Source organism: Dermacentor albipictus, chromosome 1, assembly GCF_038994185.2.
Source record: "Dermacentor albipictus isolate Rhodes 1998 colony chromosome 1, USDA_Dalb.pri_finalv2, whole genome shotgun sequence".
NCBI lineage: Eukaryota > Metazoa > Arthropoda > Arachnida > Ixodida > Ixodidae > Dermacentor > Dermacentor albipictus.
The window spans coordinates 284,671,197-284,695,821 of NC_091821.1; the positions used below are offsets into that span (position 1 = coordinate 284,671,197).

The window sequence follows — 24,625 nt, forward strand, 5'->3', positions numbered from 1 at the left end:
CACCATCGCGGCACCTTCAGGTTTTAGAGAAGGAGTTCCGAACAACGTGGCTGCCCGGTTTATAAATCTCGCAATCGCGGGGATTACTTTCAAAGCACTAGTCCATACTGGGAATCGTGCATCGATGATCGGAGACGAGGTCGGCTTTCTCCTCGAATGGAGAGGCGTTAAGTTGCGGCAGCGGAAACTGCATCTTCAATTGGCGCGCGAAGATCTCTGCTCGAATGTGCGACTCGTGCGCTGGAATCAACGGCGTCCAAGGCAGTGGTTCATTCGCCTGGCTGGCCTCGCAGTACCAGTAATCCTAGGCCGAGATTTGTCTGCGAAGACTGGCATTGTCATCGACTTTGGCAACAGCGGATACCGGGAAAACTCGTTGGCGCCGCTCGCGCATTTCGCCACACCGGCATTCGCCGAAGGAGAAGAACTGGAAAAGGAGAAGTGGAAAGGAGGAAACGAGCAATGCACCCCACGAGCTAGCGAAACCACTGGTGGCGGCTTGTCAACAAGGATTTTCCCCGAGACCGGATCAGAAAAGGTTTGACCTAGCAGACGCCAGTGATCTGACAGAGCACGAGCGTGACCGCGTATTATCATTGTTAAACAGCTTTGATGAGATGTTCACAGACTACACAGGATGCACGAATCTGGCGCCGCATCGAGACGGGCGCCGCGCAGCCTTGAATATCCAACTTTAGACCGACTTGCCTTTCCTGCCAAACGGCAGGTAATCGACGCGGCGCTACAGGAGCAGCTCAGTGCAAACATCCGGCGGTCCACGAGTCCCTGAGGTTTCCCAGTCATGCACATCTCCAATAAGGATGGGAGTTCGTCTCTGTGTTAACTGCCGGCGGCTGAATATGGTCATGAAGAAGGATGGGTACTACTTCCCAAGGGTGGACGAGACAGTTCGTAACCTCGGCGGAGCGAACTACTACTCTATACGTTGGATGCTAGCAATTTTTATTTACAAGTAGAGATGCGACCGGGCGACGAGTGCAAGACTACATTTACTTCCCACAGGCGCTCTACCAATTCATGCGGATGTCCTTCGGTCTATCAGGAAGGCTGTGTGCGATTCAATGCCTCATAAACGGCGTACTCCGTGACGCCAGATAGCGTCACACGTTCGCCTTTCTCGACAATATCATCTTCTACTCGCGCACCTTCGAAGAGCACTTGTATCATCTCTGAGACGTCATGGGAGAACTCCGGACGGCGGGCCTCACACTCAACCCCCTCAAGGTGCAAATATGCGCAGCGGAAGTGAGCTTACACGGCTATCGTGTGGAACGACGGCAGGTCGCTTGTTCTTGACAAGTGTTGATAACTGGCCCGCAGCATTTTGTTGAAACACCATTGGGACATTTCAATTTGAAATTTTCTTGCTGTATTGTTGAAACCATGTTGTGCTTCAACATTGAAAGTTCATTGAGGCATTGTTGAACCGCAATATTGAAAGATCATTGAGGTATTGTTGAATTGTGTTGTGTGTCAATATTGAAAGCCTATTGAAGCATTGTTGCAGACGCATTGAGCCTCAACATTGAAATATTGGGATGTGTTGCATGTCAGTATTGAAAGCCCGTTGAAATATTGTTGGAGCTGTGTTGAAGGTAAACACCCGAATTTTGCGAAAGCCCTTTATCCCCCAATGTGTATTTAGCAATGTTGAAAACTGCACTGTTCCTAAAATACTGCTGAGCTGCGGGTCTCATAGCACTGACTTTGATGTCACGTTCATATGGTCCTTGAGTACCGGGGCAAATTTAAATAAAACCGCTCCTGCATTGCGGGCCTCGGTCACTCCAGGCACAAGATCGTACTCTTAGATTGTCTGTAATAAATCATATTTGAAAGCTGCTAGCAGAAGTCTCATGCCAGTTTTGGAATTAGCTTAATAAAGCAAAGTCAATGGTCCTCCACAAAATGCACAGTGCCGATCTGAGGCAGACAAAAACATTTTTCTGTGTGAAGTGTTTATTTACAACCAAACATCTGCGTAAATGTAAAGCCACATTTAGCTTGAGAAAGTCAGAAACTTCTTAAAAGCTATTTCAAAGTACAACCTGCCTGCAGCTTGACACCATAATAAAACTGAATAAGGACACATTTAGTCTGTGGCCCTCAAGTAAAACAGATTTCCAAAATAAATAAATCTTAAAAAATAAACAACTCAATTAATATAATGTACAAGCAAACCGACATCACAGTAAATAAGAGCACTCAAAAAAGGTGCTTTCTTTTTTAGGTAGCCAGTGGTACTCATAACCATAGACCGATTCACTTGAACACACAGCACAGTGATATGTGTGGTCGTCATCTTTAATTTTTATGGAATTTTTAAAGACTGGTTGTTACAGCTAACATAATTCTAGATCAAGGTGGATTATACAGAGTGCCAGATATTACTTGCATGACCAATCAAAACAAATAATCAGATAATAAACGAAAATTGACAAAGCTTTTAATTAAATAATTTACGAATTGTAGCCGGTGATATTGCAAGGTGTATGCACTTACAATGAATTTCCAGAATGACACCAGTGACGAGATACATACCAGTTACCTGGCTGTAAAATGCACTGTTGTTCTACTTTTTTAACAAAACGCAATTTTATGCATTGAAGCAACTAGGATGCCCATGTATTTCGTCCCATATTTCTGGAAAATCTCAAAACTGGTGTCATTCTGGAAGTTAATTTCGAGTGAATACGTCTTTGAAACACACTGCCTAGAATTTGTAAGCGTTAACGTGTGCCATAACGTAATAAGTGAATTCGTAAATTTGCGAGAATCAGTTGAATGTGTGTTTCCATTTCATGTGCCATTAATGCCCACCCCTGCGTAATCCAGCTCAAAAATAAGAATTATGCCATCTGCCACAAGCTACAGTAAAATATTCTGTAATGCCGAAAAATGATCGCTGCATAATCCTTATTTATTGGTTGAATGGTGCATGCCAATTTCAGTAAACATTATCGACTTTTGAAAGAACATGGCCATTGCAATAAGTGATGCCATGGGATAAGGTTATTCTGCTGCATTACTTGTTGCATGATCGAGTTGCGTTTTCTCCCATGATAACATTCCTGAGCAGGTAATTCCATATCAAGCAACTTATTCCTTTTGACTGCTGCATATATTTATATGAAAAATACAGCTGTTGGTGATCTGCTGCAAGACTTTAAAAAATATTTCCTCATGTTAGTTTCATTTCAATTTTGTTCAGTGACACAAAAAATAACAAAATAATTCACACAAAAAATCTGGTTTCATGCATACATAAAAGGCCCATCATTACCATTGCTGCAGAGCTTTTGTTGCACTTTAAGCTAACTTATAGCTCATTATCCTACCTCATTTATTTTAGGTAGCGAAATATACCATTCTTGCAAACGTATGCGAAATGCAGTTTTGGAAATATTACACAGCTGCACTTGCAAGTGGGTCATTCCGTGCCAAAATGACCAGCGTTCTTTCAGCACCACAGATATAGCTGAAAAAATTCCACATGTTTACTGGAGTTCAAAACTCCTTCCCCACTTTTATTTGTCTTTGCAAAAACTTTTAAACATTTTGGTGACAGTTTATCTTTCCTACCCAGCTGAGCTAGAAGACATTATTCAACATTTTTTTTCAAAAGCCTTCAAATGATGCTAATGGAAAGACGGTGAAGGGATGTGACTGCCAAAATAGCCAATTTTTAAATAGTCAAATCAAGTTCTTGTGGCACTAGCAACAGTGAGTAAAATTGCAATGTCTTAATTTTTGCTCGTAACGCAGAAAAAATCAGAATATCGAAATTAAATATAGTGTGATATCCCAGTTGACATAGTATGGCAGAAAAATATCTGATGCTTTGAAGGTTCAGCCAATCACCTATAAAGAAACTGAAATTCTAATCTTTTGCAAGAAGTATCGTGTTCAAGGTCAAAAAAGCAGCTTTGGTGGTTGGCCTAAAAATATATGTGATATATTAGTAGATAGCGCTACAACAGTTAAAGACGTTATTATGTTTAAGTGCAAAAATATATTTTTTGAACTTTTGTGTCAGCACCGGTTTTTCTGCGGCGTGCGCACAAGCTTGCCGGCCGGGAACGCAGACGACAAAGCTGGCTTCGTCTGCAGAACACAGATGACAGAGAAGCAGTGCTGTCTGTGTTTTATTGCCGAGAGACATACGCTCTAACTTAACGACGCTTGTGCATGGTCTGGGCGCGGTAAACCCTACAGCCGTTGCACATAAAATATCAATACATGTTAAATTTGCGAGGGGAGTCCTGTACTGTAAAAGATACGTTTCACGCAATTTACAGTAATATTTGATTTGACGTAGCCAGTAAATCCAGAAAGAGCGCTGATATTGTTCACGCAAAGCATTTGGAAAAACAGCTCACACTGCAACTCAATGCGACATATCAGCATGCATTGCGACATACAGGGCGCAGGACGCTTTGTGCCCTGCTCTCTGCCAACCAAAGACTGTCATATGACCATGCAAGTAGAAAACACCTTCATGATTACAACTGAAAGCCTACACGACCATGAACAAATTCTTGTGGTGTTGGATGTTGTGGTATGGTGTTGCCTGAACATGCTCGGCTATGAAAATCATATGTGCCATGTTCAGTCTGATATGGTCAAAGGCGGTTGGCGACTACTTTTTGCGATCATGTTAAAAAAATACAAGTCAAGATTGCGGTGCCTGAAGTCACTTGCCTTTGTATTGATAAAGAACGGCAGTCACGGTTTGTCTACTAGTTCTTGTGGCTACTTTTATTAACAATCTATCTTTCCTAGGCGACAAGGCTTCATATATTTATGCTGTATGCGTGATACACAAACGAACCTTCCAAAAAATAATTTTTCGCATTTAAACAATAGGTTTTTTTTACCTTTACATGCAGTAGACGCGTAGGGTTATGTAATGATGTATGCTGTACTTTTATGTTGACCATAAAAGCAATTTTTTTTACCATGGAGCTCGTTGCGAAAACGTTGATCTTTACATTTTTTTAGACAATCGACTGGACCGCCAAGGCTTCAAATATTTTGCAGCTGTACTATGTCAAATAAGCTGCCATTCTATATTTATTTTGTGCCTCGTAGATTTCCCTGCGTTCTGAGAAAAAATTCAAACTTTGCAATTTTGGCAGTCACACCACTTCATCATCTTGACATGAACACCATCTGAATATCTGGATAATAAAATGTATCTTTGAAAATAAACGCTGATCAGTGCCTCCTAGTTTAGCAGGGCAAGAATAATATTTTTTTTTCCAAAAGAGTGCAAAATTTGTGCAAAAAATAAATGCGGAGAAGGAGTTCGCAACTTCAGCAAACATATGGACTTTTTTATCTGTATCTGTGATGGTTAAAAAAAACACTGGTTGATTTCACATGAAATGACCCAGGTGTACGTATGAAACCTAATTTTTTGAAAATTTTCGCAATTGTACCTACTTTTGCGTATCAAGCAAACTTGAAATGGTGCGCTATAATGGAACAGTTCCTCAGAAAGTTGGATGGTTTGCATGAAATGAAATTAACATAAAAATGTAGTAAAGAATCAAAGCCCAACACTTTTATGTTGGCTTGATCCATACAACGCGGGCTCTTCAGGAGACCAGCGTAATTAGCATAAATAAAATTAACATAAAATGTCAAGGCTTACAAAGTCGCAACATTTGTACGCTTGTTTGAGAAATCCGAATTGGGCTCTTCAGGAGACTAAGGTAACAAGCATAAATAAACATAAATGTGTCGAGAGTTACAACAGCACAACACTTGTGTTTTGGTATGAGTTGTCCAACTTGGGCTCTTCGAAGGCTTTAGTTCCCATGTAAGAAGCAAGGCCAGGGTGTTCTTCACATAAGATATGTTGGTACCAAGGAAACTTGCGACACGTGAAGCCTGCAAAATCAACAAAAAACCAGAAGTTAAAAAAAAACAAGTTCCACGTGCAAGAGTGTGGCGTACAGTATGCCCTCGTTATAGTAAAATTCCAACTTTTCGCAGGTAGAACTTCGGTACAAGTACTTCAATTTATTCAACGTGGCACAGCACTCCACTAAGTTTCAAATGCGGAAAAGGGCAAAAAGCAACAACACACTGTAGAAAAATAACTTTATGAATATCCTCCATGTCAAAATGTGAACTTTGCTTGCTTAAAGACAAAACGGTGAAAAATACTTCATATCGTTCATAAAGAAACCTAGGGGGTACTACAGTCAACTAAAATTATTTCTTTTAACTTTCATAATTAACATATGCAGCACTTCATTCTGCTTCTCCATGCTCCATATACAATGGCGTCGTGTCAATAGAATTGACTACGGCTTCATTTGAAGCTACGTTTCACAAGTGCACATGCAACTGGAGTGCACTTCTCGCCTTACAATGGATTTCTAAGGACTCTCTACGTTAAAGAAAATATTGCTTATAGTGAAGTGTCTCCTGCCTCAATGACTGTTATAATGAGGATTCTCTGTAGTTGTCTACCAAGGTGGTTACCCTGAAGAATGCAGAATGTGACAGATACGAAGAAATGCTCAGTCTTCAGAGCCATACGCGAGTGGACTGACTTCTTTAAACCTTTGAGGTTCACTGCCATACATCTGTGGAGGCAACGAAACATGTAGAAACGTGCGCCTTTTCAGTACAAAGCATTGCCTGGCATCCAACTGGAGGTGCTGCAACCTTCTGGGACTTCTAGAAAAAATTCTTATTAGGCTGTCCCCCGCTGGGTTTCTCCAAAACTGATCTTTCTCTTAGCTTTTTGGTGGCTGTCATTGCAGCAGTTTGGGAGTAGTGCCATTTCACCTAGTTTACTATAAAAAGTCTTGTAAGTTTAATTACATTAAAATTACAAAAATATTATGCTAACTTATCCTGCATAGAAGAACAACTGCAAATACTAAAGAGGTTTTGTTGCTTCATTGTGACTTAAAAATTATTGAACAATATTTTCTCGGAATGTCACTCCCAACTTAAATCTAAAATCAAAATAGAAGGGATGTGCGAATAGTGATTTTTGAGACCGAACCGAATACAAATGGAATGCCAAAAGCGAATCGAATATTCGAGAGCTTCTTAATAAAGAACACCTGATATCACACTAATTATAAGATGATGTTGACATTCTAGTATTCTTAATGTTGGCAAGTTTCTGTTTTGCATACTATGACATGAAGAGCTGTTTATTAAAAGCACAAATACAGAAAAAAAAGTAGTATCATCACATGTACAGAACTCTGTAGTAAGCGTGAATGATTGCTGCACACCCTTTACATTAAACCTACGTAAATGACGTAGCCTACTCTACTACACAGGTTTACACGTTTTATGTCTATACTGTGTCCTCGGACGTGAAAATTTACCGTACTTCAGCTCGAATTTTATGTTTCATTGGAGTTTTGAGAACTTCGAAAAGAAGTCGAAAATAATTTCCATTTACGAATATTGAGTGCTCGAGATGAATACTGAATCGAATAGGCCACTATTCAATTCATTATTCGAAAGTTTCGGGTATTTGCACACCCCTAAAAAAAGACACAGGCCTGGAGTATGGCGTGATCCCGGTGACCAGAACCGGTAACGCACTCTCTCACCAGAGCAGGATTGGCCACCCTAGTGCAGTACTTGGACACAACCTCCTGTATGAACACAACAATCGAAGCCCGGGCCTAAGACCCCAGCAGCTGCGAAGCAAGTGACCACGGCGGCGGTCAGACCTGCGACGCAGCAGAGGGTGCTAAGAATCCCTCGCTCCTGGCAGGCCGCCATTGGAATATGAACTTGGCAACGTTTATCGCTAGAACGTTATCTAGTGAGGCTAGTCTAGCAGTGCTATTGGAGGAATTAAAGGGCAGTAAATGGGATATAATAGGGCTCAATGAAGTTAGGAGGCCAAAAGAAGCATATACAGTGCTAAAAAGCGGGCACGTCCTGTGCTACCGGGGCTTAGCGGAGACACGAGAAATAGGAGTCTGATTTCTGATTAATAAGAATATAGCTGGTAACGTACATGAATTCTATAGCATTAACGAGCGGGTGGTTGATTTTGTTGTGAAACTTAATAAGAGGTACAAAATGAAGGTTGTACAGGTTTACGCCCCTACATCCAGTCATGATGACCAGGAAGTCGAAAGCTTCTATGAAGACGTGGAATCAGCGACGGGTAGAATGAAAACAAAATACACTATGCTGATGGGCGACTTCAATGCCAAGGTAGGCAAGAAGCAGGCTGGAGACAAGGCAGTGGGGGAATGTCGCATAGGCACTAGGAATAGCAGGGGAGAATTATTAGTGGAGTTTGCGGAACAGAATAATATGCGGATAATGAATACCTTCTTCCGCAAGCGGGATAGCCGAAAGTGGACGTGGAGGAGCCCGAACGGCGAGACTAGAAATGAAATAGACTTCATACTCTGCGCTAACCCTGACATCATACAAGATGTGGACGTGCTCGTCAAGGGGCGCTGCAGTGACCATAGGATGGTAAGAACTCGAATTAGCCTAGACCTCAGGAGGGAACGGAAGAAACTGGTACATAAGAAGCCAGTCATTGAGTTAGCGGTAAGAGGGAAAATAGACGAATTCCAGATCAAGCTGCAGAACAGGTATTCGGCTTTAACTCAGGAAGAAGACCTTAGTGTTGAAGCAATGAATGACAATCTTGTGGGCATCATTAAGGAGTGTGCAATAGAAGTCCGTGGTAACTCTGTTAGACAGGGTACCAGTAAGCTATTGCAGGAGACGAAATATCTGATCAAGAAACGCCAATGTATGCAAGCCTCTAACCCTGCAGCTAGAATAGAACTGGCAAAAATAGCAGAAGGTAATTAACAAGCGTAGGACAGTTGACATAAGGATGTATAGTATGGATAGAATTGAACATGCTCTCAGGAACGGAGAAAGCCTAAAAGCACTGAAGAATAAACTAGGAATTCGCAAGAATCAGATGTATGTGTTAAGAGACAAAGCCCGCAATATCATTACTAATATGGATTCTATATGGATTCATTACTATAGAGATTCACACACTACTAGTGGCACGCACGACGATAATGTAAAAGAGACTAGACTAGAGGACTTTGAAATCCCACAAGTAACGCCGGAAGAAGTGAAGAAAGCCTTGGAAGGCATGCAAAGGGGGAAGGCAGCTGGGCCGGATCAGGTAACAGCAGATTTGTTGAAGGACGATGGACAGATTGTTCTAGAGAAACTGGCTACCCTGTATACGCAATGCCTCATGACCTCGAGCGTACGGGAATCTTGGAAGAACGCTAACATAATCCTAATCCATAAAAAAGGGGACGCCAAAGAATTGAAAAATTATAGACCGATCAGCTTACTGTCCGTTGCCTACAAAGTATTTGCTAAGGTAATTGCAAATAGAATCAGGAACACCTCAGACTTCCGTCAACCAAAGGACCAGGCAGGATTCCGTAAAAGCTACTCAACAATAGACCATATTCACACTATCAATCAGGTGATAGAGAAATGTGCGGAATATAACGAACCCTTTAGTATATCTTTCATTGATTAGGAGAAAGCGTTTGATTTTGTCGAAACCTCAGCAGTCATGGAGGCATTACGGAATCATGGTGTAGACGAGCCGTATGTAAAAATACTGAAAGATATCTACAGCGGCTCCACAGCCACCGTAGTCCTCCATAAAGAAAGCGACAAAATCCCAATAAAGAAAGGCGTCAGGCAGGGACATACGATCTTTCCAATGCTATTCACAGCGTGTTTACAGGCGGTATTCAGAGACCTGGATTAGGAAGAATTGTGGATAAAAGTTAATGGAGAATACCTTAGTAACTTGCGATTCGCTGATGATATTGCCTTGGTTAGTAACTCAGGTGACCAATTGCAATGCATGCTCAGTGACCTGGAGAGGCAAAGCAGAAGGGTGGGTCTAAACATTAATCTGCAGAAAACTAAAGTATTGTTTAACATTCTCGGAAGACAACAGCAGTTTACGATAGGTAGCGAGGCACTGGAAGTGGTAAGGGAATACATCTAGTTAGGGCAGGTAGTGACGGCGGATCCGGATCATGAGGCTGGAATAATCAGAAGAATAAGAATGGGCTGGGGTGCATTTGGCAGACATTCTCGGATCATGAAGTGAAGGTTGCCATTATCCCCTCAAGAGAAAAGTGTATAATAGCTGTCTCTTACCAGTACTCACCTACGGGGCCGAAACCTGGAGGCTTACGAAAAGGGTTCTACGTAAATTGAGGACGACGCAACGAGCTATGGAAAGAATAATGATGAGTGTAACGTTAAGGGATAAGAAAAGAGCAGATTGGGTGAGGGAACAAACGCGAGTTAAGTGACATCTTAGTTGAAATCAAGAAAAATAAATGAGCAATGGCAGGACATGTAATGAGGAGGGAAGATAACCGATCGTCATTAAGGGTTACGGACTGGATTTCAAGGGAAGGGAAGCGTAGCAGTGGGCAGCAGAAAGTTAGGTGGGCGGATGAGATTAGGAAGTTTGCAGGGACGACATGGCTACCATTAGTACATGACCGGGGTTGTTGGAGAAGTATGGGAGGGACCTTTGCCTTGCAGTGGGCGTAGCCAGGATGATGATGCTGTTGATGATGAAAAATATATTACCCCCAAATCAGGGACACGTATTTCCGCGGAAAATGTGATCCTCAAGGGGTAAAAAAGAGCAACTGGAAAGCCCATTCGTACAGTCAAGTGAAGTTAGGAAGCAGGGGACACTTCCAGCAATTTCATAATGGGAGTTATGGACATGTCCGATGGTGCGTAAGAAGCTTCAGACAGAAGTCGCCAAGGGCCCATTAAGTTGCTCAATTTATTTAAGCATATGGGGAAAAGCCCCATAAATGTTCTTTTTGTCGTGTCTTAGTGATGAGACACGTCAAGTGATAAAATGCATGTTAATAAATAGGTTAGGCGCTTCGAATGAATAAGTGTTTGCTAAACATAGCGTTGTTCACAGTGATGCTGGCAACTCTGTCCCTATTGTTGCTTTGAGTGAAACAACCAAAGAAAAATGCAACACACGTCACGTTCCCTCTGCTGAAAGGCTGTTGTCTGGCATCACATGGACCTCCTTCAAGAGAGGAGCAAGTTTTAATCAGTGTAGTCTGTTAAAATTGGTGAAACCACTGTTTTGGATTACAGAACCTAGAGAGCGGATTTGAGTGCTGAAATTTAGTGGAAGCACTGTGCCTCGAGTTGAGCAGTAACTACACTTGGGCATAGTTTTTCGATAATTGCTGTATTCTAATAACACTTTCAGGCTAGTTAAACATGTGCTTCATGCCACTAGATATGGAGCGTGCTTCACAGACTATTCGTTGCAGTGGCAGCCAAATAGCACTACTAATGGGCAAATGTACCTCAATTTGTCTGGTGGAGCCACCAAAAATAATGAACCTATTTTACGTCATCTTGGGCAACTGCTGCAGCTTGTGTTTGCAAGCAGCAGTAGGAGCTCGAAAGTGAACATGACTCTCGATGTTAATAACATTACCACTGCACATCAGGTTCGATTGCTGTGCTCCAGAAGCAATATGCGAGACTCTTCTCTGCTGTATGAACCGTACATAAGCGACAAAGACAGTATGCACCAACTACCGCCCCACCAATTAAATTAATTGACTCGCCAAGCACAGGCATCACAAGATCACGAAGTAGAATCAGAGGTTTGTGGACAAGCTCAACTTTGAGAAGCACATAATCCTTGCCGCCATCAACTTTCAGTCAGTTGACGTCCACATCAGAGACCTCAATGGGGACTCAATCCTTCATTTGATGCGTGTCATCGTGCCCTCATGCGCTGCGTCGCAATTCTTTGTGTCTCGTTACTTCCACCATTCGACCATCATAATAATGCTCATTACGTATCACCACTAATTACAAATATAAGTAGACCTCTATATCTGCTATTTTTAATTAAATATTCAAGCAGAATAGTTTGATCATGAGCTTTTGCAGAGATAATGAATGCTAGAACTTAAAGGAGCGCTAAATAAAAAAGTAAATTAAGTACATTCTGGGGTTTTACATGCCAAAACGACAATCTGATTTTGAGGCACACCATTGTGGGAAACCCTAGAATAATTTTAACCACTCAGGGTTGCACTGTACACGGGTAGTTCTGCATTTCACCTCCATCAAAATGCAGAGTTTTGATCCCACGACCTCGTGCATCGGGGTGCCTCGCCGACGCCATTAATCAATCACGGCAAGTGAGCGCTAAAGAGAAAGATAATTTCAGACGTATCTGTAATTGAGCTTCCTACTAAACCAAACGATTCATGCGTACGTGACAAGAGGCTGAGTAAACTGTAAAGGACACAAGAGGAAAGATTGGTGGCACTGCTGCCTTGAAGTTCCCACATCAGCTTCCTTTGACGTATAGACTTTGACAGTGTCTGCTCAGGTGTAGCAAATTTTTTTACAAGGCGTTTTTCACTGTAGTCCAAAAAAGCCAAAGACCGAAATTAAAAAAGTGTCAAGAATTTTTTTACTAAACGAAAATTACGCAAGTTTGTAAAATAAAAAGGTTTGAAATTCATGACCTGACCATGAGGTACCAGCAGAAAAAATTTTCGGGCGATACTCAAAAAATGTTACTTTGAGCTCCATTTTCTCTAATAATCAATCAAGAAGTAACAAGAAGCAGATATTTAAAACAATGTTTTTTTTTAAGGTAGGATTGCCAGTATAGCAAAGGGCATGCAATGGCTGGTCCCCAGGGGTGCCCTGCCACTTCCAAAAAGTGCCACTTTCCAATTTTTATTTTTTTTTATGAGTAGTGACCCGGTTTCTACATCCTAAGAGACACGATACTAAAGAGATTCATGCCGCACTGGCTACAATATGTACTGACCGGCACTGCACATCCTCCAGCTCGGCATCAATCTTTGTGGAATTTGGCCCTTGACATGCAGAAAGCCTGGATCGCAACGCGTTCTTGAACCAGCTTTCTCAATGGGTGCTGCTGTTTTTGGTTTGACGCTTCAAGCAGTGCACTGCTGTACGACATAATATATAATTCTGCTAAAACTAGAAAGAGGTGCTCTCATGTGGACCCCTAATGTGTACACAAAGTTTCTGAATGCCCTTCTTATATCAGGCATATACTCTTTAAAAAATTAAATTATGGGGTTTTACCTGCCAAAACAACTTTCTAATTATGAGGCACGCCGTAGTGGACGACCCCGCAAATTTTGACCACCTGGTGTTCGTTAACGTGCACCTAAATCTAAGTACCACGGGTGTTTTCGCATTGCGCCTCATCGAAATGCGGCCGCCGTGGCCGGGATTCGATCCAGCGACCTCATGCTTACGGGATTGAATCCCGGCCATGGCGGTCGCATATACTCTGAAAAGGCATATTCTGCGTTTAATTTGTTCACAAGTGACTTTGAAATTTACTCCTAATCCCGGTACAGTTGCAAAGACTCTTAGCTGTGTGCTGAAAGTCATCATGTCTGCTACTGAAGGCACTGTGCACCAATTGATCAATGGAAGAAATGCTGCAAGTTACATCAGCAATGTTTTTCTTCTGCTCCCTGCATTACATTTTCATGGCATCAGTGCATTTGATCATGGTGACACTAGAGAATGAATGGCCAAAGAATTCACCTTTCGCGTTCCGGCTGTGGTGTTTTCCAGCTCTTTGGATCTGTAAACAGATATTAGTATTAAAATATGAAGCCACGATGCACCAAAAGCAACAATCAAAAAGCTACATGGACCATTAAGCTGACATAAATGAATAGATATAAATGACTGATTGAAAACATTCAAGTGGGTCTGCTGTTGCCACTGGCAGTGTGAGGTGGGCAAATTATTTCTAATTGCTCTCCTTATTTTAAGAATTCTTTCTGCTCTCATACTTAACTCTTGTGGCCACATCTTCAAGGCAGCTCCTTCATATAAAATCACAGTGTTGCATTTTTTACTACCCTTCTACCTGCTGCTACTGAAGTTTTGCTTACCCTCAAGAAAGTATTTCATAGAATTGCACGACTGACAAAACACTGTTCCAAGCTTGTGGCAAAAGATCATTTGTTTCACAAGGATGTGTCTCCCCTTTTCCTCTGTTCTCTTGTAGTGCTCGAATTCCATGCAAAAATAGCGTTTTCACTTAACTAGCTACTTCTATGGTGCCAAGAAACGTTCCTAATCATTGACGTTTATGTTGCCGATAACACATACATGCCACCTGGAAACAAAGTAGGACGACACAGCGGATATGCCCAGGGATCTCGTTCCCTTACTGAGTTTAAAACTTTGTTAAGTCAATCAGTTATTGAAGTGCAAAAAGCTGAAATTTCACCCGATTACAGTAATTTCAATGTTCTATCCAAGTAGGACCTAGAGTGCCATGCAATCTGCCTTTTTTTTAATGCTAAGAGCGCCTACGCGAAGCAATTTGCGCGAAACATTCGATGGCGTCCGCTAATACGAAAAAAGAAAGTGGAATGCGCGCGAAATGGTGGAAAACAAAACACCCGCGGTTGGCAAGGTGCATAACTGGATGATTTCGCAGCATTCCGTGGCACTACCCTTATTTTATCTCACCTATCATATAGAATCGCATACACCCTTGAAAATCTTTATTATCGTGCCATAGCTTCCTATATGTTTCCGTCCTGATCGCGCGAGCGTCTACCGCACGGCGTGTCAGCGGCCTTGCAGCAACGCGGTGTGGAGAGAACAGCGCAGCAGAGTACATTTTCGCCATCCTACCGCCCCTCGCGGTTACAAGCCCGCTCACACGCTATGTACTAGACGGCGTGGCGCGAACGCAATATCTGATTACAGAACAGTTCGGATAATTTCACGTCGCATTGTTTTGCGCTCATTAATAAGGCTAACTCAGTCAGTGCTCGAAAACCGCGCCACAAATAGTGCCATACAACATTCCCTGTTTCAGCTTGCACGTCACAGCTGCCTTACGTCGCCACAAGCGTGAAGTTAAACCAGGAGAAAACTCCATGTTCGACACCGCAAATCGAGTGCTGTACAACCAATTCTCACAGCGGAGGGATAGTACTAGGAACGAAAACGAGCACGGAGGTGCGCGGAAGACACGCACAGGAGCTGTACACACTTTCGCGGTTTCATTCACCGCATCGCAATTAACGAACAAGGCGAATTAGAAACACTCACTCACCTTTGCTGTGGCCAAGTCGGAGGCGATCATGGTAATCTCCGACGAAAGAAGGAGCCCAAAAGAAGCGAGCAACATGCAAGAATATGCCAAAGAAATCACAGCGAAGCACACAAGGAGCGCAAAAAAAACGCAGGAAGCTCACAAGCAAATCGCGTGAACGAACTCCAGAATGCGCCGAAGCGTCAATAACGACAACGCGCATTCGTTCAAGTACACGCATACAAATAAACGCTTACATCAACATGAATTGTAATATTTAATACCAATATCGTTATTTAATGTGATCGTTTAACAATTTCGGCTAATTGCAACTGTATGAAAGTTTTCTGTTTGGTTTCTTTGATGAACTACTTCCTTTATCGCAGCAATGTAGTGCACCGGGCGGAGCTAACGGAGGGCGCGGAAATGGCGCAAAATTCAAACGTTGCGAACTCAGCGCCATGTGTGCGCGCACAGTTTTCTTCGTCTGGTTTTTAAAAAATTAAGTAATGCGTGCGGTAACCCCGCAAACTGAACTATTGGCCAGAAAAATGCAGACTTGTCGCTGTTTGTGCCTGTTAATTCGACATCATGGCAAACTGCAGACGGTCTGTCCTCCCATTCCGTAAACATTTATGCACGTGCTTCTGCGCAACACAATTTGTCACCAGAAAAGTATAGCAGTGCCGATCATGCTCGGTGACGAAGCAGATTTCCAGCACGTCGGCCAGCAATCCGTCTATGTCGTCTATACCCCAGAAAAGACCTTGGCCTCCACGTAAAACATGAGCACCATGTGACCTACCCAACAACATTACTGTTGAGTTAGAGCTCTGTGCTTTCAATCATTGTTGAGGTATTGCTGAAAGGCTATTGGCTCAACAATTCATCAACGCTATCAGAACAACATTTTAATAGTCATTTTTATTACAGGTGTCCCCATACCCGGAGAAACTAGGAGCAATCGTCGAGTTCCCGGAACAGTAAGACGTGAGAGGTTATCACGGGATAGTAGGCTACTGCCGACAGTTTATTTCCATGCATGCACGCGCCCTTGATGAAGAAGGGCATGGCTTACGCAGGAGCAACGGGAAAGCTTCCGTAATCCCGCTCAGGCCATCGCGGACAAACTAAATTTGCCGTAACTAAACAAGCGCTTCGTTATCCGTACAGGCGCCTGTGATTTCCGAACTGGCGCAGTGCTCATTCAGCCAGAAGAAACTTAGCTGCGTCCTGGGGCATTCACACGCCGCGCGATGACGCCGGCAGAGCGCAACTACCCAGTGACGGTCAGTGGCGTAGCCTGAAATTTCGTTCGAGGGGGGCTCACCTTGGAGCTCGGCCTCCTCCTCATGAAATTTGTCAAGGTATCAAATACATGAACAATAACTACATCGCCAGTGCCAAAGATGCTGCAAACGCATTCCTAAACGCTACGCACTGTCAAGACAAGTTAACTATGTATTTTTTCATACACTAATATTCTCGTATATACCAAAAACTGTGCCCGAAATAACTGATATCAATGCTTCCATGTTTTTTTTTGTTTTTTAATAAGTAGAGAACATATCACACGAACGTTAGAACTATATCAGTTCGAAACTAGCAAGGCAGTGCATGCCGCTAATATGAAAAATGTAAAGGCCATGAAATTAACAACTTGAGGACGAATATTTTATTGAAACTTTGTCATTCAAAAACCTTGTTTACATTTTTGTGCATATGCAACCATCAGGGAAATATCTCAATGACGCTGTCCTTTGATCCAATGTATTGCACAGGAGCAGCTGTCACCGGTCGTGTATTGTAGTAGCACCGATGTTATAGCCGCAACAGAGAGCACATATAAAAAGCAGGAGTTCTCCAAAATATACGAGGGTGAGACAAATGAAAGTGAGCAAATGAGCATATATGACAAACGGGGTACTTTATTTAAAAGTACTCTCAATGAACATTTAGAAAATTGCGCACTGACTAACGAGTCGCGTGATTCGCGTCTGATAAAACTCCTTGGGTTGCCATTGAGAGTTGAACTTCTCCCCCCTTTGGCTGCTTCAAATAGTGTGTAACTTACCCTTTGAAGTCTTCGTCCGACACAAATCTGGTTCCCTTGAGCTGTTTTTTCAGTGGCCACAAAATGGGGAAGTCTCAAGGCGACTGGTTTGGGATGTATGGCGGATGTTGCAGCGTTTCTAACTTGAACTTTGCCAGCTTTGTGTTAATCACATCAGCGTCATGGGGGCGGGCATTGTCATAGAGCAAGATGACCACATTCATCAATTTCCCACGTCGTTTGTTCTTCATCCGGCGTTTCACAATATCGGAAACGATTGATAGTCTCTCCAGGTTTAGCAAATTCGATCAGTAATGGACCCTGGCGATCGAAAAAAAAGGCAACAACATCTTTCCGGCGAAAATGAAGGCCTTTGCTTTCTTTGGGGCTGGCGAATTTGAAAGTTTCCACGATAAGCCTGGTCGTCGTGCTTCAGGCTCGTCGTATTGGCACCATGATTTGTCGCCGGTCACAATTACAGGCAAGAAGTCGTCCCCCTCATTCTGATACTGGATCAGATGAGTCAAGGCAGCGCCGAACTTCTCCGTCTTTTGGCGGTGGTTCAAAATCTTGGCCATCCATTGCGCACACAAGAGCCGATGACCAGGATATTCATGAACTGTGGTGTGAACCGAACCATGACTGACGTTCACACGCTCTGTCAATTCATCGATACTTATCCCCCGTGCATGTCTAACCAGCTCATCAACCTTTGCAATTTTGTTGGGGGTGATTGCGCGGTGGCTTTGGCCTTATCTTGGATTGTCTCTGCAAGTTTCACGTCCTTCTTTGAACAGTTTGCTCCTGCGCTTCACGGTGGATAATGAAATGCAATGTTCAAAGTACACGGCAACCATATGGCGACTAATTTCTTTTGGGGAAGCACCTTCATGACACCATGCTGTTCAACTTTTGCAGCGTCTATTATGTCACGCAACTATGTTCAACCCAGTGTTTGAGAGTATTAAAAAAACATTTAACCACACACCTGCGTGTCACTTCTATAAGTGATGCCTATGGGCTACGCGTATGCCTCGCAGGTAATGAACCGAACAATTATCGCATGGGTTGGGTTGGCTCCCTTTCATTTCACTCGCTCTCGTGCATTAGAAATGTGAAGATACAATAGAATATACGAATGCGTAGATACAACTTGATAAAGGGAAAAAAGTGTCACTGGAAACAAACTTCACTGCACGTATACACAAAACCTCGCAACAAGATATTCCAATATACGTATAAGTATCCAATAAATCTACGTATCAAAGAAAAAGTCACAGTATACAATGAGTAAAACAAGGCAAATAAACATTTTGCGCAATCACCGATTCACAGATCAGAGAATCCTAAGGTCCGCCCCCCTCCCTCCACTTCCCCTGATGTATCGCGCGCGACGGAAGGCGGCGCGCTTCTTCCCCTCTTTTGTACCTTGCGCACACAAGACTGAGCCACCATCGTAAGCTCACCTATGCCACCACCATCCCCTTACGCTTTCACTCACACATGCAGCATGCAGCACGCAGTCGCGATGTTATCGCATAGGACTTTATACGGATGAGGGCGACGGCAGGAACGCGCCTGGAGTGTCCATACAATTGCTATCGGAATGATATAATAAAAATATCCAGCAACTGAGACGTCTCCTGGGCCATTACTTTACGCAAAAGAAGTAACAAAATCGATGTTTCACCATGCGGCAATTCGCTGAGCCTCAACAATGTCTTTTTTTTCTTTATAGGGCGGGGGCACCGAAAGGAAGCAAAACGCAAAGGAAAGCACGTTGGCCACAATCGAACGCCTACTTTTGGCACCGATACTGTGGCTACCGAAGGAATATCGAAGAAAACGTGAAATGCTTGGCCCACTGAGGAGCATATGCATACTGCTCAGTATCTTACACCAGCGAGACAAGACTTTCCGGAGTGGTTGCGCTCAAGCGAACGCTTTGCAATTCGCTGAGTCGCCATACTGATTCCAGCGAGCGACCATTGTTTCTTTTTCTCGTCTGCTAGCCGGAAAGTGTCCAGAACTCTGCCAGGTGAATACCAACTCGACCAGAGAAAAACGAATGCGCACCGAAGTGCGCCGCGCGGTGGCCGAGGCAACATGAGAAAAACGCATGCGCTTTGGCTGGCTCTGGCAGCCCGCGGGTAGCAAGAACAAGAAAATTGAAGACGCTCAATGGGTCCTCACGAATAAAAACCAAAGTAGAAAAATAAATAAGAACGTACTTGTCTTTTGTGGCTTTAGTGTCTTGGCATGGATGCTTTGGCACAGGTAAAAAACTTGTTGATATTCTTTTCTGTGACATGACGGCACAAATAAACCACCACAACACTTCGTCACATCGGACGTCACTGCGTACTTTGTCTATTTGTCTGATAGTGTATTGATTTGGCATTTCTCATTGCATGGTCCGATCTACGATTTTAGAGAAATCAATGCGCCTTTGGCATCCAATGTTTATAACAACATTAAACCCACAAAGTTCCGGCATTGAAAATATAAAGCATGACTTTGGAAATGTCACTCCACCTTTCGCATCAAAAGTTCACGAGAACTTTATACCCACAAAATTTCGGAATTCAAATGCATGCGCTCCGTAGATTCCGCGGCCTCCGCGAGATGCAACAAGCCCGCTCGCCATCAAAAACACTTGAAACTTTTTGCTCGGATGGGGCTCCTTGCGACATGTTACTCCGGGTGCATGGCCATTGCCACGAAATTGTGCCCGAGTTTGCAATGTTCGTGCTGCAATGTCTTTGCGAGCGTGAAATAGACATTCCAGAAAAAATCACGAATGATTTCCTTTACTGGGGGTAGTTTTGGTCGGCAGTGCATGACAGCCCCAAAAAATTTCCCCGGGGGGGGGGGGGGCTGAAGCCCCAAAAGCGCCCCCCCCCCCTGGCTACGTCCCTGGTGACGGAGAAGGCATGTTTGACAGCCGTCTATGCGCTCTGAAGATCCGCGATGCAGTACGTAGAGGGAGCAAGGTTCACGCTAGAGACCGATCACATGGCCATGACGTGGCTGACACGCCGCCGCGAGCCTATTGCGCGTTGGGCCCTGACCTTACAGCGCTTTGAGTTCGAGGTCAGCTATCGGAAAGGAACCACAAACGTGGTCATCGATGCGCTATCACGGACGCTAGTGAATGACGCCCCACCGGCCGGTCGTGAAGAGGAGTAGGAGGCAGCCGCGGTGCTCACATCGTGGGGCTAAGCCTCGCATGTATAGCCCAAGAGCACGCGCAGCTCATTGGACGCCCCTCGAAACTGCATTCACCAGATATCAGCTCATCCGGGCTCAAAAAGACGACGCACACTTTCAAAACTTGGTCGCCAGCCTCAGACAGGAGACGGACCCGGAGAGAGGAGTCATAGAGCATCCGGAAACAACTGATTCAACAGTGGGCGCGGACTTTAGGACAGCTGGTACAGCTGGCTAAGCTGCGGATGAGCTGGAGAGCTATCTCCTTGATGCGGACTGAGCTTTGTCAAAGACAAGAAGTGGGCTGGCTACTTGGTTGTCGCGTAATTGCTTCTTACGGGGGCCCACGGGTGCTCGGGAGTCCAGGTAAGTAGTAATCAAGACGAATGTCCCCTAGAGGAACCTCAGATCTAGCATCATCGTCAATAACAGATAAACGAGCAAAAGAAAGAAGACAGCTCGCCGTGCTATAGGCTACATAAACATGCAGAGTGGCAGAAGAAAAGAAAAGGGGTTAGAGATTCAGCACCAGTTAAATATAGAACAAATATGTGTATATGCGGTTACAGAAACGCACCTTGGGGATGTAGACGACCCACCAATGATTCATAATTATGTTCCGGAAAACTGCACCCGTACAAAATTGGAATAAAATGGAGGGGGAGGGGGATTGCTCATGCATGAGGAAACCAAATGGGAAAAAGTAAATTCAAAGTGCTCAGAGCATCTTTGGTTATCATGCAAAATGAGCGGAATAAAAACTTGGATGGGCGTGACGTATTTCTTGACGGGTAAAAATTAGAAACAGAAGAATCAAGAATTAGTAGAATGCCGAAGTTCTGAAATTAAGAGTTTCTAAAATAATGCCGAAATTATCTTGCTAGGTGACATGAATATCCGCATGCATGATCTAGACGGTTATACCGAAAACAACGGGAAGTTATTGCTAGACCTCTGCAAACAACGTAACTTCGTTATAGTGAATGCGGGGCCTAAATGTGACGGCCAGATCACATGGGAAGTCGGAAATAGGCAATCCACCATTGGTTACTATCTGATGACAGAAGGAATTTATAAGTTGAGAGAAATCGTCATTCCAAAGGGAGCATATCGCAACATCGCAAGTGACCATAAATGCATCATTTTGAAAGTTGGTTATGCAGCTGGGAAAGAGAGCAAGGAGCGAAGAATGGCCAGTCCAAAATTTGAACTCTGGACAAATAACAAATACAGTCCCAAGGCGAGAAACAACTTGGAAAATGGCCAAGCAAAGAGTGGGATACAGTGAGCTAAGTGTAATGACGAGAGACATTGGGAAACAGAAGCAACATGTTTGTTGGAAAGGAAAAAGGAAGCCGAAAAGCTGGGGGAACAGGAAGATACGGGAATCGATCAATGAACAACAGAAATCATCACTAGAGCACAGGCAGGCCATAAAACTGCAGTTGATGCGGGATGAAGTAGACAAAAAAAGGGACATATACCAGGAAAAAATACGTTCAAATACGGCTTGCAGCAAAGATTAAAGGTGAACATTAATTTATCGTCAGAAATGCGTAAGAAAAAGTGTCCGACGATTACAATCCTCCCTAACGCGAAAATTGAGGGCAGCCCTATACGCGCTTTCATTTCGAATATATTAAGGCAAATAATTTGAGACCGAAATCGCCGCATCGACTGGGCCAGCCCCGTTCGCAGAGGGAGTTTGGGAACGCTGGCATGGTGAGCGTCTCGTGTTAAGCACATCGGCATGTTTCAACTGTTCGTATGACTGAAAATGGTGGGTACGTGACAAGCTTCAGAAATTACTAAACAATTCGAGGTAGCCTGCGGGACCCAAAGACACACTCTCAGCGCCCTTGCCAGTGCACGTTGAAGACGTTGCTCTGAAATCTGCGATAAACTATGGACAATAGATGCCGAATAATTTGTTTTTGTTTTATGAGTGCGTTCATCATTATCATGATTTATGTCCACTGCAGGACGAAGGCCTCTCCCTGAAATCTCCTATTACCCCTCTCGTACGCCAACCCATCCCAACTAACGCTCGCGAATTTCCTAATTTCATCGCTCCAACTAGTCTTCTGCAGTCCTCTACTGTGTTTCCCTTCTCTTGGTACCAATTATGTAACCCTAATGGTCCAGCGGTTATCTAACCGGCGCATTACACGACCTGCGCAGCTCCATTTCTTTCTCTTGAGGTCAATTAGAATATCGTCTATACCCGTTTGCTCTCTGATCCAAACCACTTTCTTTCTGTCTCTTAACGCAATGCCTAGCAATCTTCGTTCCATCGCTCTTTGCGCGGTCCTAAACTTGTTCTCAAACTTCTTTGTCTGTCTCCATGTCTCTACCCACCCCATATGTCAGCACTGGCAAAATGCACTGATTGCACACCTTCCTTTTCAATGATAAGGGTAAGCTTCTAGTCAGGAGATGACAATGTCTGCCGTATGCGATCCAACCCATTTTTATTCTGCTATGAATTTCCTTCTCATGATCAGGGTTCCCTGTGCTGAATTTACCTAGGTAAACGTACTCCTTCAGACGCTCTAGACGCTGACGCGATCTTGAGCTCTTGTTCCCTTGTCAGGTTATTTATGATTATCTTTGTCTTCTGCATATTAACCTTCCGTCCCACTCTTACATTCTCCTGTTAAGGTCCTCAATCATTTGTTGCAACTCACCTGCATTGTTGCTGAATAGAACGATGTCATCGGCAAACCGAAGGTTGTTGAGGTATTCGCCGTCAATATTTACTCCTAAGCCTTCCCTCTTTAATAGCTTGAATATTTCTTCCAAGCACGCAGTGAATAGGATTGGAGAGATTGTGTCTCCCTGTCTGACCCTTTTTTATATGTATATTCCTGCTTTTCTTGTGTGGAATTAAGGTGGCTGCGGAATCTCTAGATATATTCTAGTGTATTTACGTTAGCTGTCTGTACTCCTTGAATATGCAATACCTCTATGACTGCTGGTATCTCTACTGAATCAAATGCTTTTTCGTAATCTATGAAAGCCATATAAAGACAGCTATTGCACTCTGCGGATTCCTAGAGAACCTGGTTAATGGCACGGATATTATCTATTGTAAGGTATCCCCTCCTGAAGCCAGCATGTTCCCTTGGTTGACTGAAGACCAGTGTTACCCTTATTCTATTGGAGATAATTTGGGTAAATATTTAATATAATACTGGGAGTAAGCTAAAGGGCCTACAATTTTTCAATTCTTTAACGTCTTCCTTTTTGTGGATTAGCAGAATGTTTGCATTCTTCCAGTTTTCTGGAACCCTTGCACTTGATAGACACTTCCTTTAAACAGCCGCCAGTTTGCCTAGCGATATGTCTCCTCCATCTTTAATTAAATCGACTGTTATTCCATCTTCTCCTGCCACTCTTCCTCGTTGCATGTCTTACAAGGCCCTTCTGTCCTCACCACTAGTCATAGGAGGAGCTTCTGTATCCTGTTCTTACTGTTTCCAATTGAGGTATTCTGACTCCTCTAGGTATTGTACAGGTCAGTATAGAATTCATCCGCTGCTTTTACTATATCTTAGAGATTGCTGATGGTATTACTCTGCCTATCGTTCAGTGCATACATCTTGGTTTGTCCTATGCCAAGTTTCTTCCTCACTGATTTCAGGCTGCGTCCACTATTTTACGGCTTCATCCGTCATTCTCATGTTATAGTTTCGAATATCACTCATTTTCGCCTTCTTTATCAGTTTTTACAGTTCCGGAATTCTATCTTCTCTCTTGTGTCGCTTCTCTATTAAGTCCTTTGTTACTTGGGAGAGCTTGCCTTGGTGCCTTGCCTCCTACTTGAATTGCTCCCTCTGAAGCCATCCTCGTTACGGTTTCATTCATTACCTCTGTCATCATCATCATCTCTCTGTTCTAAGGCTGCACATTTGTTTGCAAGTACCAGCCTAAATTTGTCTGCTTTTAGCCTTACTAGCTCTACGTTGACCTGTGTCTTCTTGACCAATTTTGCTCTTTCTCTCTTCAAATTGAGGTGAATCCTGGCCTTCACTAACCTATGACCACTGCAATTTACCTTACCTATCAGTTCTACATCCTGCACTATGCTGAGATCAGCAGAAAGTATGAAGTCAATTTCATTTCTTGTTTCATGAATAGGGCTTTTCCAGGTCAACTTTATGTTGCTGCGCTTCCTGAAAATGTGTTCATTATTCTAAGCG

The 24,625-nt window shown here is 43.4% G+C and overlaps 1 protein-coding gene and 1 long non-coding RNA gene across 2 annotated transcripts in view; both read right to left on the reverse strand.

The window, feature by feature from the left end:
• The window catches only part of LOC139054426 (protein Skeletor, isoforms B/C-like), a 358,514-nt gene that overhangs the window by 169,535 nt on the left and 164,354 nt on the right, over positions 1-24,625 (reverse strand). The window lies entirely within an intron of this gene.
• On the reverse strand, positions 1,985-15,324 carry LOC139054428 (uncharacterized). The gene is made up of 3 exons (XR_011511208.1): positions 15,182-15,324; positions 13,645-13,684; positions 1,985-5,916 (listed from the first exon to the last, which is right to left on the reverse strand). It is a non-coding gene; the product is annotated as an uncharacterized lncRNA (long non-coding RNA).